Source organism: Periophthalmus magnuspinnatus, chromosome 23 (assembly GCF_009829125.3).
Source record: "Periophthalmus magnuspinnatus isolate fPerMag1 chromosome 23, fPerMag1.2.pri, whole genome shotgun sequence".
In the NCBI taxonomy this organism is placed as follows: Eukaryota; Metazoa; Chordata; class Actinopteri; order Gobiiformes; family Gobiidae; genus Periophthalmus; species Periophthalmus magnuspinnatus.
Window position 1 is genome coordinate 21,149,837 of NC_047148.1, and position 15,906 is coordinate 21,165,742.

At 40.6% G+C, this 15,906-nt stretch overlaps 1 protein-coding gene across 3 annotated transcripts in view; it reads right to left on the reverse strand.

Annotated features, from left to right (window-relative positions):
• Positions 1-9,223, reverse strand: part of znf462 (zinc finger protein 462) — a 36,031-nt gene extending 26,808 nt beyond the window's left edge. Inside the window, exon 1 of one of the 3 annotated variants that reach the window (XM_033989182.2) lies at positions 8,882-9,223. The gene's annotated coding sequence lies outside the window, so the exon portion shown is untranslated. Of the gene's footprint in view, positions 1-7,860; positions 7,976-8,881 lie in introns of those variants that run through there. The other 2 variants (XM_033989183.2, XM_055231873.1) reach the window with 2 other exon arrangements.
• Positions 9,224-15,906: the final 6,683 nt, after the last annotated feature.

Below are 15,906 nucleotides of genomic sequence, written 5' to 3' on the forward strand. Positions count from 1 at the left end.
GCATTTTAATAGATATTTTTGCTTTATATTCTGGTTCAAACAGTACATATTCCTGTTGTATAATGTGTTTTTAGCTCATGATTATATTTGAGTGGACATAAGGTGGACGCACATCTGACTCAGACACAAACAGAACAAAAGTGACAAACTTCTCTGTTAAACCACAAGCGCTTGACGTTAAACCACATGTGGAAGAACGACCTGGGCTTTAGGTAAAAGGTAAATATTTGAAAGGAACTATGTCTGACATTGTTTTTGTGGTGGTAATTATTTCTAAAATGGGAACAATTTGATTAATGAATATGTTCAATGGCTCTTATGTTCAACTAATGTCAAATATCTGCATCGTTACACTGTGTTGAATATTGGCTCGTTAGTATATTTTTTTTAAGTTGTGTACTGTAAGTTAGTAAGTCATAGAAAGTTAGTAAGTTGTAGAAATAATACAATATGATACATCACATTATTTGTTGTTGTGTACAGTTAGCATAGTGGTACTACTTTGTTGTAAATACCATCTTTGACCATTATGAAAGTTAAACTGACTGTCTAACATGAGCCTGTGTATTTTAGTGTGTGTTCAAGAAGTCAAAAAGGTGATTGTGGTGATATTTATAGTATAATTGGTGACAGATTTGCATTTTTAAAAATCATAGTAGCCGTTAATGCTATAAAATCACCAACAGCAGTGGGCTGTAAAATTAAAAATAGTAAGGTAAAGTACACCTGTGAGTACAGTAAGAAGCAGTTCTTTCATACACTGTGTGCTTAACGTAAAAATACGACTTTGAAGAGACACATTTAGCTGCCTGCTCTTTACTGTACATAAACATACTTTTCTTAATGTACATTTAAAGGGACAGTTATTGAACATGCAACATAAAAGAACTGGCCCATTACCTACTTTCTACCTACTTCCCATCAGAACTTAACATGGTCTTGTCTGTAAAACTCTGTGGTTTATAACTCTCCTTTGGCCTTCACGGGCGCGACCACACTGTTGGCTCACAGCACGGCCTTTATCTGTCGGCACTGTGGCAGATAACAGCAGCAGTTCAAAAGAGAAGCTCTTTTGACCTTGCTGACCTTCTTATTCCAATAGTCCACGCGTTTCCACGGCCCTGTGACTGAACATAGGCTCCACTATGTGTCACAGGTCACATATAAACTACCATCTTCATCCAAATATTACAGTCTATGCAGAGAACTGAAAATAGAGTTGAGTGCAATCTGTTTGTGTTTAATCACACAAATCTCTGCCTTGTAGATCAACTTTAAATCCTTTTGTTTTTACAGATTTACGTTGTGTAAACAGATACTGAATATACAATGCTTTTTTTTTTTTTTTTACAAATTGTTTAACTTTTAAATGTAATAATGGTTCATGAAGCACCACACAGTTTCCCACAGAAAAACAGGTAAAAGTCCCATTGTAATGACTTCATCCTTATCCATCATATCTTATCCATCACATCTCAATCACTTTATGAGATATGCAAGTACCTGGTGTTGATGGGCTCACTACAGTCACATCTCAGCGGTCACGGAGCACATAGCCACACAGTTTTCTTGCATGATACGATCACATGGCACTGCTCATTTAAGAATGTCTGAACACACAGAGATGAGACTTCGATCGCACCTGATCGATCAGAGGAGTGGGCTTTTTCACAGGAGATGTGACGGATCAATAATGTTCACAACATTTTGTCATAACATTCATCAAACATCTGCCTGGGAGGAGCGAGGGAGGGGACACTAAGAGCACAAGAAATTACAAGTCAGAATTCCAGCAGAAAATCATTACCTACACCGGCAAAATGAACCAAAACAGGACTCGAGTAATTTAGCTGCACACAACACGAGAGATGCATCTTATCAAAATCAAACATCACAAAAGACCTATCCAGATTTCATAAAAATGCTGGAATTAATCTGACAACCAATCTGGTGCAGGAAGCATATGGCACTCAAAAAAGTAGGTCAGGCTTTGACAGGCCAACAATGCATTGACCAAGGGCCTTCTTCAAGCTCTGCAGCCTTCACACTCGAGCACACACAACATGAGGAAACACACCAAACCAGTGCAAATCAAGACCATCATATGAAAAACACCGTCAATTTAAACACATAGCAATACAAAGACATGCATTTCAGGTATTTTTGAGGTACGTTTCATTATTTGGTACTATATTAATACACTACGATAAAAGGATATCAGTTTTTCAATGAAAGTTTAATTTCCTGTCTCTCGGATAAACCACATACTTCCAAAATAAGACTTTGCTTTGGTTGAGAACATCGCAGCAGCTGCACATCTTCAACTCTGCAGATACTTTTTGTGGATAAACTTAGCTCTATCCAGGAGCCAGGGGTATTTTTAACTGTTGGCCTCTTGATACTATTTCCCTTGGAGATTCTAATGGTTTGAACATCCATCAGATCAGTCTACAATCTACCTCCATGGCTCCTAACAAACCGTTTTGTACACTGTAGTTGTTCAAATCTGACAGATGCTATGTTGTTCTGTAATCGTTCAAGCCACAACTTGCAACTTTTTAGCGAAAAGATCAACGAAAATAAAGAGTAAGTTCTTTTCTCCACAAACATGGCTCTTATTTGTCCTTATTAAGTTGTTCATTTGGGTATAATATTCCACAGTATGGCACAAAATTGCATCTTTTAGCTTTCTATTTCTAAAAAAGTGGAAAGTGGGAATGCACTGATCAAGTCTTTTCAGTTCCGATGACGTTTTCAGTACTATAGCAGAGACTGAAAACAGGATTTATTAGCTTTAAACAAAAATAAAACTGGACAAAACTGATCCAAATGTGTAATGTAGCTGTTGTTTATCTCTGAAGTAACTACAGAACACATGTAGTAAATACTCTTTTTACATTAGTGTGCATGTCCAACCAGTTTTGAACACAATATCCGAGTCAGAATTGTTTTTTTCAGTGTAGACACAGATATCTGATACCAGTGGTGGAAGGTAATGAAGTAAAAGTAGTAAAGTACTCTGCTAAAATTTGACTTGCGTATCTGTACTTTACGTAAGCACATTTTACAGTAGATACTTTTTACTTCACTACATTTGAGAGCAGTATCTGTACTTCCCACTACATTTTTTAACTGTACTGAAAAGTAAAAGTACTTTTCATATGATTTAAAGGGTTATTTTTACCATTTTCGCAGTAACATCATGACTAAAGTTTTCAAGTTCAAGCTTTGGCTTTGAGCAAAACAAAAATAAATACACAACATTCGTTTAAAAAAAACAAAAAAAAACAAAAAAACAAAAACAAAACTGGTTCGTATTGACCAAAATATGTGTTATTTTTTTAATCATATCACAACATTTAACACTTTAACAAACTAACAACACTTTTACTTGTTAATCCTTAAGTATATTTTTAAACGGGTGCTTAAATACTTTTACTTATGTAGTTTTTTTCACGTGATAGTTTTACTTAACAGCGTTTTTACCTCTGTATTTGTACTTTTACTTAACAAAATTGAGTACTTCATCCACCACTGTCTAATACCAGTATCGGATCGTTGCATCCCTACCAGAAAGTTACATAGTGTTACTTTAAGTCTAATAATCTGGAGCACTTGGATTTGATTTAAAAAACAATATTTATCTGTGAAACAAGATATGAGTACGTAGCTCCTTAACACCACTCATTCTGCACAAAACTAGATCAACAGTTCACAATGTCCACAAATATTAGCAAATATTAGCATCAGTGCCTCGCTCAATGACAGACAATAACATAATGGCTAAAATGATGCGCTGGGTATTGTAGTAACGGCCCAGAATCCCTCAGAATCACAGTGAAAATAACCCTGAATCAGAGACGCTGATGTGGGTGTCTGCAGCTCGACCTTGGCTTGTGTCACATACAAACGCAGTGGAAAAGCAACATGTCCAATGGCAGGTCTCCAGTCCTTCAAACCACAAGTTTAGTGTATTTGTCATTTTGAAGAATAGTGACCAGGCGATTGCGTTTGTGTTTTGGTCGACAGTGTTCCTTTTTATAATCAGGTAATGTAAGCCTCACCCGTTTTCAATGACAAACCTGAAGATACGTTCCATCTATTTGGCTCAACCATACTGCAAGGTCAGACGGCGCTGTGTAAGCTTGTCTATGCCTGTTTGTTACCTGACATCACCCTCACCAGTAAGACTAATGTTAATACTTAATACCACTGCAATACTCTCCTCTGTCTCACCAAACCAGAACATTTGTTGTCAATCACAGCTGTGCAAAAGCAGTAGTTGTTTTACAGCACGTACCTCCAAATTAACGCTGGAATAAACACCGCATTTTAGCTGTAAACCAGATATTTTCCTGTGATCCTAACATTTCATGACCTCACACCAATAATGTGCTGGTAACATCCGGCAGCTCAAGGTTGAAAATGAATGTCCTTCCTGTAATGTTTGTCCTTCAGGTGAGTATAGCTTAAAGCATACAGCCTAAACAATTGAAAATAATGCTCTGTCATCTAAGAATCAATGTAGAAGCTTTTTACTGCTCATTTCTTCTGCCTTGTTTGTGGTTTGCGTCTGCTAGGTAACTGACAGTATCTCCTGTGTCACCAAAGCCTGGGCTGCATGAGTGAAACGCTGAGTCCATTTCACACAGCCCCTTGTGGCCAAAGAGGAGCGACAGCATGGCCATCCTCCATTTTGTTTTGCTCCTCAAGGTCTTGGAGTGTCCTGCTCAGCTGAGTGGAGCAGCCTCTGTGCTCAGTGCTGCTATCTTGTTACACAGATGGAAGTGTTTAAGTTGAAGAAAGCAGACCTGAGCAAGCAGCTTCTTCCCCTCCCTGCTGCCGACGGCTTGTTCCTCCGCACACTGTCATAGCCGTCAGCAGAAAAAGCAGAAGTGAGATGTGGAGCAAGATGGCCACCAATGAGGCACTCTTCACAAGAGGAGGAGATCAGAGCAGAGCTGGGGCTTATGGGAGGACTGAAGTCTGTAACTATGCACCTGCAGTACGTATCTAAAATATAACCGTAGTGTGAAGTGTAAAGTGTGAAAAAAGATAAATATAGTCTAATAAATTAAGACTGTTACATTTTTAAAAGTCATTGTGCAGTTCCTCTGATTGCTGAAGTAAAAACAAAGACACTGCTCAAGTAATTTAAACTCAAACTAGCTCTAAACTGGCCATACTAAATCAATAGAACTGGGAGAGGTTTTAAAGAAACTGTTCAAGGGCAGATAACCAGGAAGTCTTTTTCCTAAACAAGGACAGTTAGCCACCTCCAGGAAGCATACATTCCATTTGGCCTTGGATCTGAGGAAGACATTTCCTGACTTAAATCCATCTGAAGCTTGTACAATTATGATTGCAAAACCACTTCACTGGTCTAGTCACTATGTACCACATTTTAATACCATCCTTCACCAGGTTTAATCACAATATAAAGCAATGCTCACATTCCTGAACAATTCTCATACTGTGCACAGGGAGTTTGTGAGCCACCAATGTAGAAATAGATATACGAGATAGAAAGAATTTGGCAAAAAAAGAGCATGCAGGACCTAGCATGCTGGTTTCTCCTGGTTCACCAAACTAACCTCCAGAGGTAAGCTCAACAAGTTTGTGAAGGAAAGATGAGAGAGCCATCAATATTAACTTACCACTGAGCCCTCCTTTCCAGGCTCTTAAATATTTAATCGTCTCTGGACAGCTCTGTTGCTTGTCGGTCTGGGCAGAGGATTCCCTCTACAAGACCACTCCTGTTCCTGCTTGAATGCAAGCCTTGTCCAGTGGCACCACACTGCCCAAGGAACGGGCGTCTCCAAAGAATTCAGGATTTTTTCCACCACAGGCAGACTAAAGCTCAGAGTGAGTGACTGTGAGGAGCACAAATCCACTGTGTGCTCCCATGGACACTTTTTATGTAAACTTTATTCTTACGCTGGTGCAGAGGACAGGGCAAGTCAAATATACAGGCAGAGCTGTAAGGTACATTCAGCTGAGGCAGACTCCCATATGGAGTAAAGCAACTTAATGTTCTGACAGAAAGCAGAGGAGGAACCAGTTGTGCAGTGGTGTAACGTGGCAACTGACAACAGAAACAGTAATGACATCTAAAACAAGCCACTTCCTTGTTCTGGTGAAAAACCCCAGATCTGATCCTGCTTTTCTCACCAAGCAGTGGAAGCTAAATTGCATTTTACACTGGACAAGGTCAACTAAATAAGCTTTTGTATTTCCATGTGTTCTCTAATGGGTGAACTGATTTGAATCCCAGGCCTGTGTGTGTTTGTAGCTCTACACTGACACAGCAACAGCAGCAGCAGGGCCAGACTGCATCTCATGAGCCATGCATCATGTCAAGAAAGCACTCAGTGAAGCATTTCACTTTGCTTTTGTGTGTCTCCCCTCCACACAGCCCCAGGTACAGAAGAATGGGCAGTGCTTTGCCCTGTGTGGACTGAGTGAAGGAGAGAGGATGGGCTGGGCTTACCATTGTACATGACTAACAGGCAATATCTGCACTAGCCAACTATCTCTCAGCATTCAAACATCATTTTAGTGCTGTGGATACTGTTAATGTAATCAAATGTGATATTTAAATACTCTCTCTGTGAAGGTTAGCATTAAACCACTAGTTAGTCTGTCTAGCAGCTTATTTTCGTGGTGCAATGAAAGAGCATAGCATTGATTTTTTTGAAACAAAAAGACAACAGTCATACACTTTGATTCTAACACCATTCATAATTAAAGGACCACTGAGGCAGCATCAAGTTAAAAAGGTACACGAGGAATGCAGCCTATAAGTTTGAAGAGCCAGTGTTCTCGTTCTGGGTGACTACCTCTGATTCCTTTCCTGTGTCCATGCTTATGTGCCTGTGTGGACTCCTCCTTGAGAACCTGTTTGCCCTGCCATGCCAGGGAGAGGGAGTTGCGCCACCATTTTGATTGCTCTTCTCAGCTCCGGCATTGTCGCAGCACATTGTGTCAAGCTCACAGTCTCCTTGTCAGCAGGATTTCACACAGTGGTCAGGGGAAACTGCAGAGCCCTACACGCATACAGCCTCAAAACATGCACAGCACTTAAGCAGAGCATAGCCAATCTCCATTCATGTACAAGTCATCCAAGGTTAGTGGGTTAATTACAGCAAAAACATAAGTCAAAAACAAAAAAGCTACTCATAAACATACAGCCGATTTATGGAGTAAACCAAATTAGTTGTAGTATATAAAAATACAGCCAAGCCTAAAACTATCCAACACTTAAAACAGCAATGCCTAAAGTAAGTATTTTCTTAGAGTGAAAACATGTCAATCAATCAATGTCAATGACGGGTAATTTTAAATCGTTATGTCAACATTTTGCTACATTCAGGGTTTTGATGGGGAACACTTTAAGGTATGTAGGCCTAATAGGAACTACACTGACCAATTACTGACATCCAAAGATAGTTAAGATACTTTGTTTATTTTTTTCCCATCAATATGTTGCAATGAAATGACACGAATCAACTGTGACAACATACAAATATGTCACCCACAAATCCAGAAACAAAGCCTCCACTCATCTAAACTGGTCTTTAATCCAAAATGAATGAATCATCTTGAGAACTTCGCCTTTCAAAACTTGCATCAATCATAGACTATAGAAGTTAACAGTGTCAAGTCTAGTCAGTTGAACATTAACCATGAAGTCCAAAACACTGCATTATCCAACAAAATCACTGTTTATCATTCAAATGGGCGAGACTGTGCCACCACGACAGCGACATGACTGCCAAACACTCCACAAATTCATGCTGTTAGCAATGGACTACTAAATAAGTGAACCTTGGAAGTCATGCTAAAATGAGCTGATCTTACTTTGCAGGCTGCTCCTTGTGCTTCCTCTAAACTTTGGTAAAACAGGTCAGAAGAGGAAGGAAGGAGAACATGCGCTTCAGTGCAGCGTCTGCTCCACTTGGGAACTCATCCTGTCTTCCTCCATTTTATGGAGAAGCTCTTGTAGGTAGAGCCTGTGCCAGAGTCTACCTGCCTCTGACCAGAGACGCACAGCGCCATGTAGCGAAAAGCGCACACAGCAGACCACAAACACAGCACAAACACTGATCCTCTAACGCAGGAAGCAGTCTTTACTCATGATTCACCACTATGAACATTTAAGTGGTCCCAACATGAGGAACCTCGAAATAATTCCACCTGATCGTGTTTCTTTGGGCGATTCAGTGGAGAGTATAGTCCGAGGAGGAGGAGGGGGTCTCCTCAGTGGACATGGCTTTCATGGTGCTGTGTGTGTGAGTGTGTGAGTGTGTGTGAGTGTGTGACTGGACTATGGCAGCCCCTCTGTGTCTGTCGCTAATGGAGGCTGCTGCTGGCTGCTTGGGAGAGCAGAGCCATGGCTTCTCCATGAAGCTAACGCACAGCCCCACGCACAGCACCACGCACAGCCGCCACAGCCACCGAGGAGGAAGCGGAGTCCGGGCCAGTAACTCCCCTGACCAGACATGTAGAGTAACAAAACACTCGAGCTTCTGCTGCTACAGAAGAGCCCAGTCCGCGTCCATTTCCTTGTGTCACTTTGACAACAAACGGACAAGGCGACATTGCGAAGCGCGCAGAGGGATATAGGGCTAAGTGTGCGCCGTGTGGGGACGCGAGGAGACCCACTGGACTTTGGCTGGTCCCGAGCGCACGTTTACAGGCTCGGTTCGGCTTCTGTTTCAGGTCGAGTGGAGCTGGTCTAAAGAAGGACCGCATTCAGCTGTGTGCAGGTCATTCACGAGGGGCTCCACAAATATCCATGAGCTACCACTAAACCTTCTCCAGACCTTTAAAGATCTGGACTAATCTTGGCGAAACTAGAAACAATAACGAAATAACTCACTGGTGCAATCTTCTTCTGAAGAAATCCTCCCAGAAGTTGTCCTCGTATTTCATGCGTGCGCTCGGTCGCTCTAATGGATGATCGCCATCTTTCCTGCTTCTCCTTTGCTGCAGCTGCAGATGACCTGAGATCCGTCTGTCTCTGAATAATGAGCAACCACACAGACAAGGAAGACAATCTGCAAAGCAGGCTACACACAAAGAAGTTTGGGAGCCTAGCAAGCACCAGAGGGTGCACAAGAGTTTAGGATGAGACGAGGGAGCATCAGCGCGGTGGACAACGCGCCTGTGTGAGAAGCTCATCCTTCATCTACTCAAGTCACACACGCGGCGAAGCTTTACACACGCGGCCACCGTCGATTTTATATAGGCTTTCCATAGTGTGCTCGTGCGTGCGCCACGTCATGGGGTTATCTGCAGTTCAGTTTGATGTGAACGTCTCCACCACATGTCTACATCACACAGTAGTGTTTTTATAGACAGGACAGAGCTGTATTATTGAATATTAAAATAATACATTATAATGTGTCCATGTGTGAGCCATTCACTCACAATGAAGCTTCATATAATAACTATTATTATTATTATAAAGCATAGCCTTATTCAAACTTTAAATAAAATAGTCATATAACTAAAATAAAATAAAACATCACATGACTGAACATGTAAAGTCCTGTACATCAGATGATGGAGCTGCCTGTGTGAGGCTTGTTCTCTCACTGCTGCTGTGTCCACTCTGCAGACAAAGGAGACAAAGGTGCAGGTCCTCCTCAGATGTATGTCAAAGCTGCTGGGTGGGGGCTGAGTGGCATGAATAACGGGCACCAGGGGGAGGGTGAGCGGGCGTCAGCCAAATGGATGTGAGCGTGTGGCACACAGGGGGATGATCACTGTGGATTCATGCAAATAATATCACATTATCACCTTTCTTTTTTGTGTAATCTTCTTCAGTAGTTTTTATAATAACTTCAGTGTGGATAGACTGCAGCAATACAAGATCAAATCCATCATTTATAGTTATAAGTGAACTCAAGGTGAACACTCCTGTGTGAAATGTTGTAGGACAGAGTATATCCCATTTTGAACAGGTTTCCATTGTTTCATGAGCTGTTGTTATATATTAATTTGAATAAATGATTATTGTTTGTATTGTTGTATCACTGAATATCTGTGGATTTATGGGTATTTTACATATTTATTAATAAAAACTTTGTCATGCATAATTGATAGTCTTTACACATTACTCTGCTCACTGCAGATGCACTTCCTTCTTTAACCTGTAAACCTGCTGTGGCCTATGAACATCCTAAAAGTCTTTAGCCTTTGATGACTTTATAGAATTTAAAGCTTCAGATGAAATGAGTTATAAACATTCAATCTTTCATCTGAAAACACGGGCTTTTGCAGTATGTGTGATGTGGGACACCTTTAGAGGTGAACTCTGTAAAGTGCAGAAGAAACGACAGAAAGAGAAGTGTCTCTGTACATTCTTCTGTGGGGACATTCGTTGCTCGTCTTACAGGATCCTCCAGTGTTTCTGAGTTCTAGGTTATTCTCAAGAGGTTTAGATTTATAATGTTATACTTCAACTGAGGAATGTTTGCCCACGGAGCCTGAGGTTATTCAACCCCCAATGCCACACGCTGTTGTTGTGTCCTTGGGCAAAATACACCATGTTTCCACAGTGTCTGCAAACACCAGTACTCCACAGTACTCCAGTACTCCACAGTACTCCACAGTACTCCACAGTACTCCACAGTACTCCACAGTACTCCAGTACTCCACAGTACTCCACAGTACTCCAGTACTCTGTGTTTGTGAGTGGATCATCGGTTTCTTGCTTTATTCAACACATTTAATAAGTCATGTTTCACTGTTGTTCTGATGCTGCTGTTGTATATATTTTCTACATATAAGTATTTTATTTTATTTTTTAAACATATCCTTTTTTTACTTTGTTCATGCCCTTATTTGTATTTGTATTTATTCAGTGTGTTTTATGTTGCACTTTATCACCGAAGAAAGTTCCTAGTTTGTGAACTGTGCTCACAAGCGATGGCATTAAAAGTCTAATGATTCTGATTCTGATTCTGATTCTGATTCTGATTGAATGTATAAAAAGTGCTACATAAATATAATTGACAGTTTTTCATTAAAATCACACATTTTGACCTCAGGTCAGTCGTTTGTCTGAGGATCTGTGGGTCACTGTCGATTAGAGGCAGATTTTAAATCATCCCATTTCTCTTGATGCTGTGACACATGAGCAGAAATCGAGAGGGAGACAAAAACAGTGTCCATTATGTTCATTAGATACAGAGAGTCGACTTAAATTTTAAAAATGTCAAGAATGGTCACGAGAAAGACGTAGAATTCAAAACTACAATGTAAGACATGAATAATAAAATAATAATAAAGATAACAGTTCATTTAACTTACTCTGAAAATAAACAATAGATTTGTAGAATGATTCTGTTTATTTTTATTTCATCAATTATGAAAAACTGGACTGTTTGAAAAATGTAGTTTTAAAATGTTTCCTCTTATAATAATGTGCACTGTGCAGAATGTCTGAGACAAAGTGTCCGAAACACGCCCCATGCAGACAACAGGCTGTATAAACTGTAGGAGCAGGTAGCACAGGGTTATCACGCTGCTTGGACATATGGCTTCTGCGGTAAATCTGATTAATAAAAAACAGCACAGGACAACTCCAGCGAGCACAGAGCTCCCTGTGAATCCTCCCAGTGAAACCTCCCAGTGAACCCTCCCAGTGAAACCTCCCAGTGAAACCTCCCAGTGAAACCTCCCAGTGAAACCACAGCCCCCGCCCAGTGATAGTGTGAGCGGGGGGGCTGGGGACAGGGCCTGATTTAGGAGGAGACAGAGGCACTGGACATCATCATGCGACACAGGGCACATTAACTCCTCTGTTTCATCTTTGACAGTTACAGTTTCATTGACATTAGTTGGTTTGTTTCTTGAGAATCACAAAATGATTTGTTTTAGAAGAGGAACTTCCATTTCTGAAGTGTGATTGTGTTGATTGATGTAATAACTAATGAAATGAATGTACAGGGCGTCCTTAAAGTGTCTTTAGAATTATAAAACATAATTACAAAGGCAGTCGATAAGATTTATTAATTAGATTTGTTCTATTGTACTCAGTGGTTATAAACGTTTTTAATCACATTTCATTTTTGTATTTCAGGCGTCCAGTTGATTACAGAGACGTCCTAATGATTGAACCTAAGACATGTCGACCTCGACCTTTTGACTAAATCTGTGGCACCAAAACTGCAGAACCTTCAACAAACTGTCATTTTCCAGTGAGATGGTCCCACCACACTGGGGTCTGTGTTTGTGAGCTCTTCAATCAAACATTTCCAGACCATTGGACTGAAGGGATGGACCAGTTCTGTGGCCACGTTCACCAGATCTCACACCTCTGGATTACTTTCTATGGAGCTGTGTTAAATCATGTATCGAACAAAGATCCAGGACATTACAGATGTGACTGAACCACTGATGAGACTCTGCTGCAGTGAAACACGGCAAGAAATCCAGTCCTGTCTTGATGCTTCATGTGACAAATGGAGCCCATATAGAGGTGTAATAAATGAGGTAAAGACTTTGGAAACCACTGAATACAACAGAACAAGTCTGATATAAATATCTTATCAACTGCCTTTGAATTTTTTTTTTTAGAAAGGCAGTTGATAAGATATGAATTGCCTTTAAAAGTAGTAAGGCAAAAAAGAGACTTTATGGACACCCTGTAATGTTGGTGTAATTAATCCATGATCCAATAATAAACCAAAAACTACTAAAATTATAATATTACTTTTTTGAACGTTATATTTAAGGATATGACAGACTTTAAGTGGTGGATGTTCTGTAGCTTTAAAAATCAATAGGCCTAAAATAAACTTGAAAAATAAGATTGCAGTTCCAGACTGTATCTTTACCAGTGATAAATGAGTTACAGATATTTTAAGCTCTGGGTTGTGATGATGAAATGGAATAGCAATACATTGTTTTGTTCAGCAGGATCACAGTCATCCCCCAAATAAATAAAAAGCCACTGAACAGAGGAGCCCTTAACCTTAACCAACTTTAATGCTCAAATGTGCATCCAGTTGTTTGTCCTGACAGAGACGGGGCGAGTCGGGGTGAATTATACAGTTTACATCTTCATCATCAAAAGTACATATGCAACGGCCTCAAAACGTCTGAATGTGAGGGTCAAACTGAGACTCAGAGAATTTTCACACTAACCCAATGCTAAAAATGCTACATCAACTTTGGCCACAGCTTGTAGAGTTCCTTCACTTTTGCTCAGAGTGTATCAGATGTGTCCAGGTGTCGTTACAGTTTCAAATGTTGGCAGTGTGTGTGTGATATACCCAAGGGGGTTATCTACATTTCCCTGATAATAAAAGTGCCATATAACCATCCAGTGGGCACAGATTGAGCGAGAGCAGGTTCCTATCAGAGACAGCCAAGCATGGAGTGAACAGTGGCATCATGGGATTAAAAAATGCTGTATCCACTGTTCCCCTGGCCCATTGACGGATGGATAAAGCCTTGGACTTCACCTTATTGAAAGAGGGAGAGAGTGCCCGGGGAGCCATGAAATCCATAGACCTTCTTTAAATGGGTTTGTAAGAGGCTTCCGCCTAGCAAACCAGGGCTAAAAGAGCCCATTAAATAAAGCCCAAGTCCTCAGCATGGAGCTGGGGCAGATTCATCAGAGAAAGGCAAAGATAATGATAGCTCATGGCCAGATGTGCGACGCCTGGTCCCAGTCGTGAACGCCTTGTGGGACCGTGTCAATACTAACCACTCACAAGGCAACACTTTCTATGTTTTTTGTCTGTGTTTTGAAAAAATGTATCAGGTGAGAGTAGAAACAATGCATTGAAATAAAAACAACTTGGACATGAAATTAAAAAAAAAAAGTTTATTATTATTATTTTTATTTTTATTTTTATTTTTATTTTTATTTTTATTTTTATTTTTATTTTTATTTTTATTTTTATTTTTATTTTTATTTTTATTTTATTTTTTTAGGTTTTTTTAAGTTTAAATTCTTCTACTTAACTAAACGCACTGCAGTGTGATCAAGTTTGCGTAGATTGTTCAGTTAAAATCAATAGCCTGCTGTAGGTATTAAGTGTAAAATAAATAATTCAAATGAAAAAAACAAAGCGTAATGTTCTGCCACTCTGAAATATAGCTGCTGTCAGTGTAAGAATCAGGGTGTAGCCTTACCTTTTGTTTTAGTCCAGTGACAAGACATACACAGCGAGTGCCACACAAGCCTGGACACATTTGAATATCAATGTGGCGATCTGCTGGGGAGGTGCAGGGGGAGGAGGTGCAGGGGGAGGAGGTGCTGGGGAGGGCAGGCCTGGACACAGGGAGAGAGATGTGTCATTTGCTTGAGGTTCCACCTGCTCCCCTGTCATGCATCCTGCCGCGGGGGCACACCCTGATGTCTGCAGACAGGGGAATGGATGACTGAGAAGAAAAGGCAAACAGAAAAGGTGGTCAGGACCTCACTGTACCACCTGCCTAATGCTAGTACTGCGACTACTGCGGACTACGTGCCGCACCATACGCCAGGAAGTACAAGTATTCTCAATGAACACCTTGAATTATTTAAAGTTTAATATTAACAAAAGTTGGCAAACATGATCATAAACTTTCTTCTTCCCGCTCTGTTTCAAGTTTCAATAAGACATTTTCCTTTGCTGTTAAACATGACTTTGGTTCATATTTACTGTCCTCTTACATCCATCCACTGACTTGGCCCCGAATCCAAATGAAACACCACCTCTGCTCCATCCTTTCATAACATTTGATAGATGCTGAAAACAGAACACCGAGACTTGACCGTTCAAAATCAACTGTTTTACTCTGACCCAGTTTGCTGTCTATTGGTCTGATGTTTATGTTTGGTCGTTTCCCCTTTTACAGCACCTCACGCTGAAGGTTTTCTTCATCTGTCAAGAGCTGTAATGTTGTGTCTGATTGTACAAGCGTCAGTGAATGCATCCTGAGACAGAAACCCTATAACTACAGGGGCTGGGGAGTATGCAAATAGGAGGATGTTCCCGCTCACCACCAGATTACTTTCCCTGCATTTGTTATTCATATATTTGCAAGGTGACTCACTTCAGACAAAGCAGGTGATGGGAGCCGTTTTTACCTGTAGTTTGTAGTTTGTTGTTCGTTCTCTTCCCTCTTCATGTGTGAACAGTCAAGAGAGAGAGCAGTGATGGATCCTCAGCCTCAGCACTCGTCATGAGCCTCGCAAAATGCCGCAGTCCACAATTGCATACCCGCAAGATTTGATATGTATTCCGTCAGCAAAGCCCATTTAATCCATTTTGCTGTCGGCTCCCCTTAAAAGCATCCCCAACTAATTCAGGCAGAGTTTGGAGTGGAGCGAGAAAATAAACATAGGGACACAATCTTTGTATCTGCAATCATTCTTTTTGCTTTTGTATCTGAGCTCCTGGATCACAGTTGCTAATGCTGCTGTTGTAATGTTCTAACAATAATCAAAAATAATGAATATTTTAGTTACACAGTGCACAAAAACTACAACATACTGTACAACACTTTCTATAGCGGTTGAAATGGTTTTGTGTAAGGATGCTCTGTATGATAGGTCTGCAGCACAAAGGCAAATCTGATGCACTGAACACGCAACAAGGTGCCACAATCTCTCTCCAAGGTCACAGCTCATCTCTCCACCAAGGCTGCCATGCAATCACCAGAAATAAATGAAAAGCATGTGCCAGTGCAAGCCCGAGTAAACCTGGCCTGTTTCTGAGGGGGTTTTCATTCATTTGTCCATGAGAAACAAGATTTGGTCTGAACTTTAGCCCAGCGTTAATGCAACACAGGGACCTGCTGTAGAGTATTCATGGGGGGTTTGTTGGTGACTGGATCTTCCTTATTCCATCAACATTCGTAGGCATTCATTATGGGCGTTTTGTACCAGGGAATGCAGCT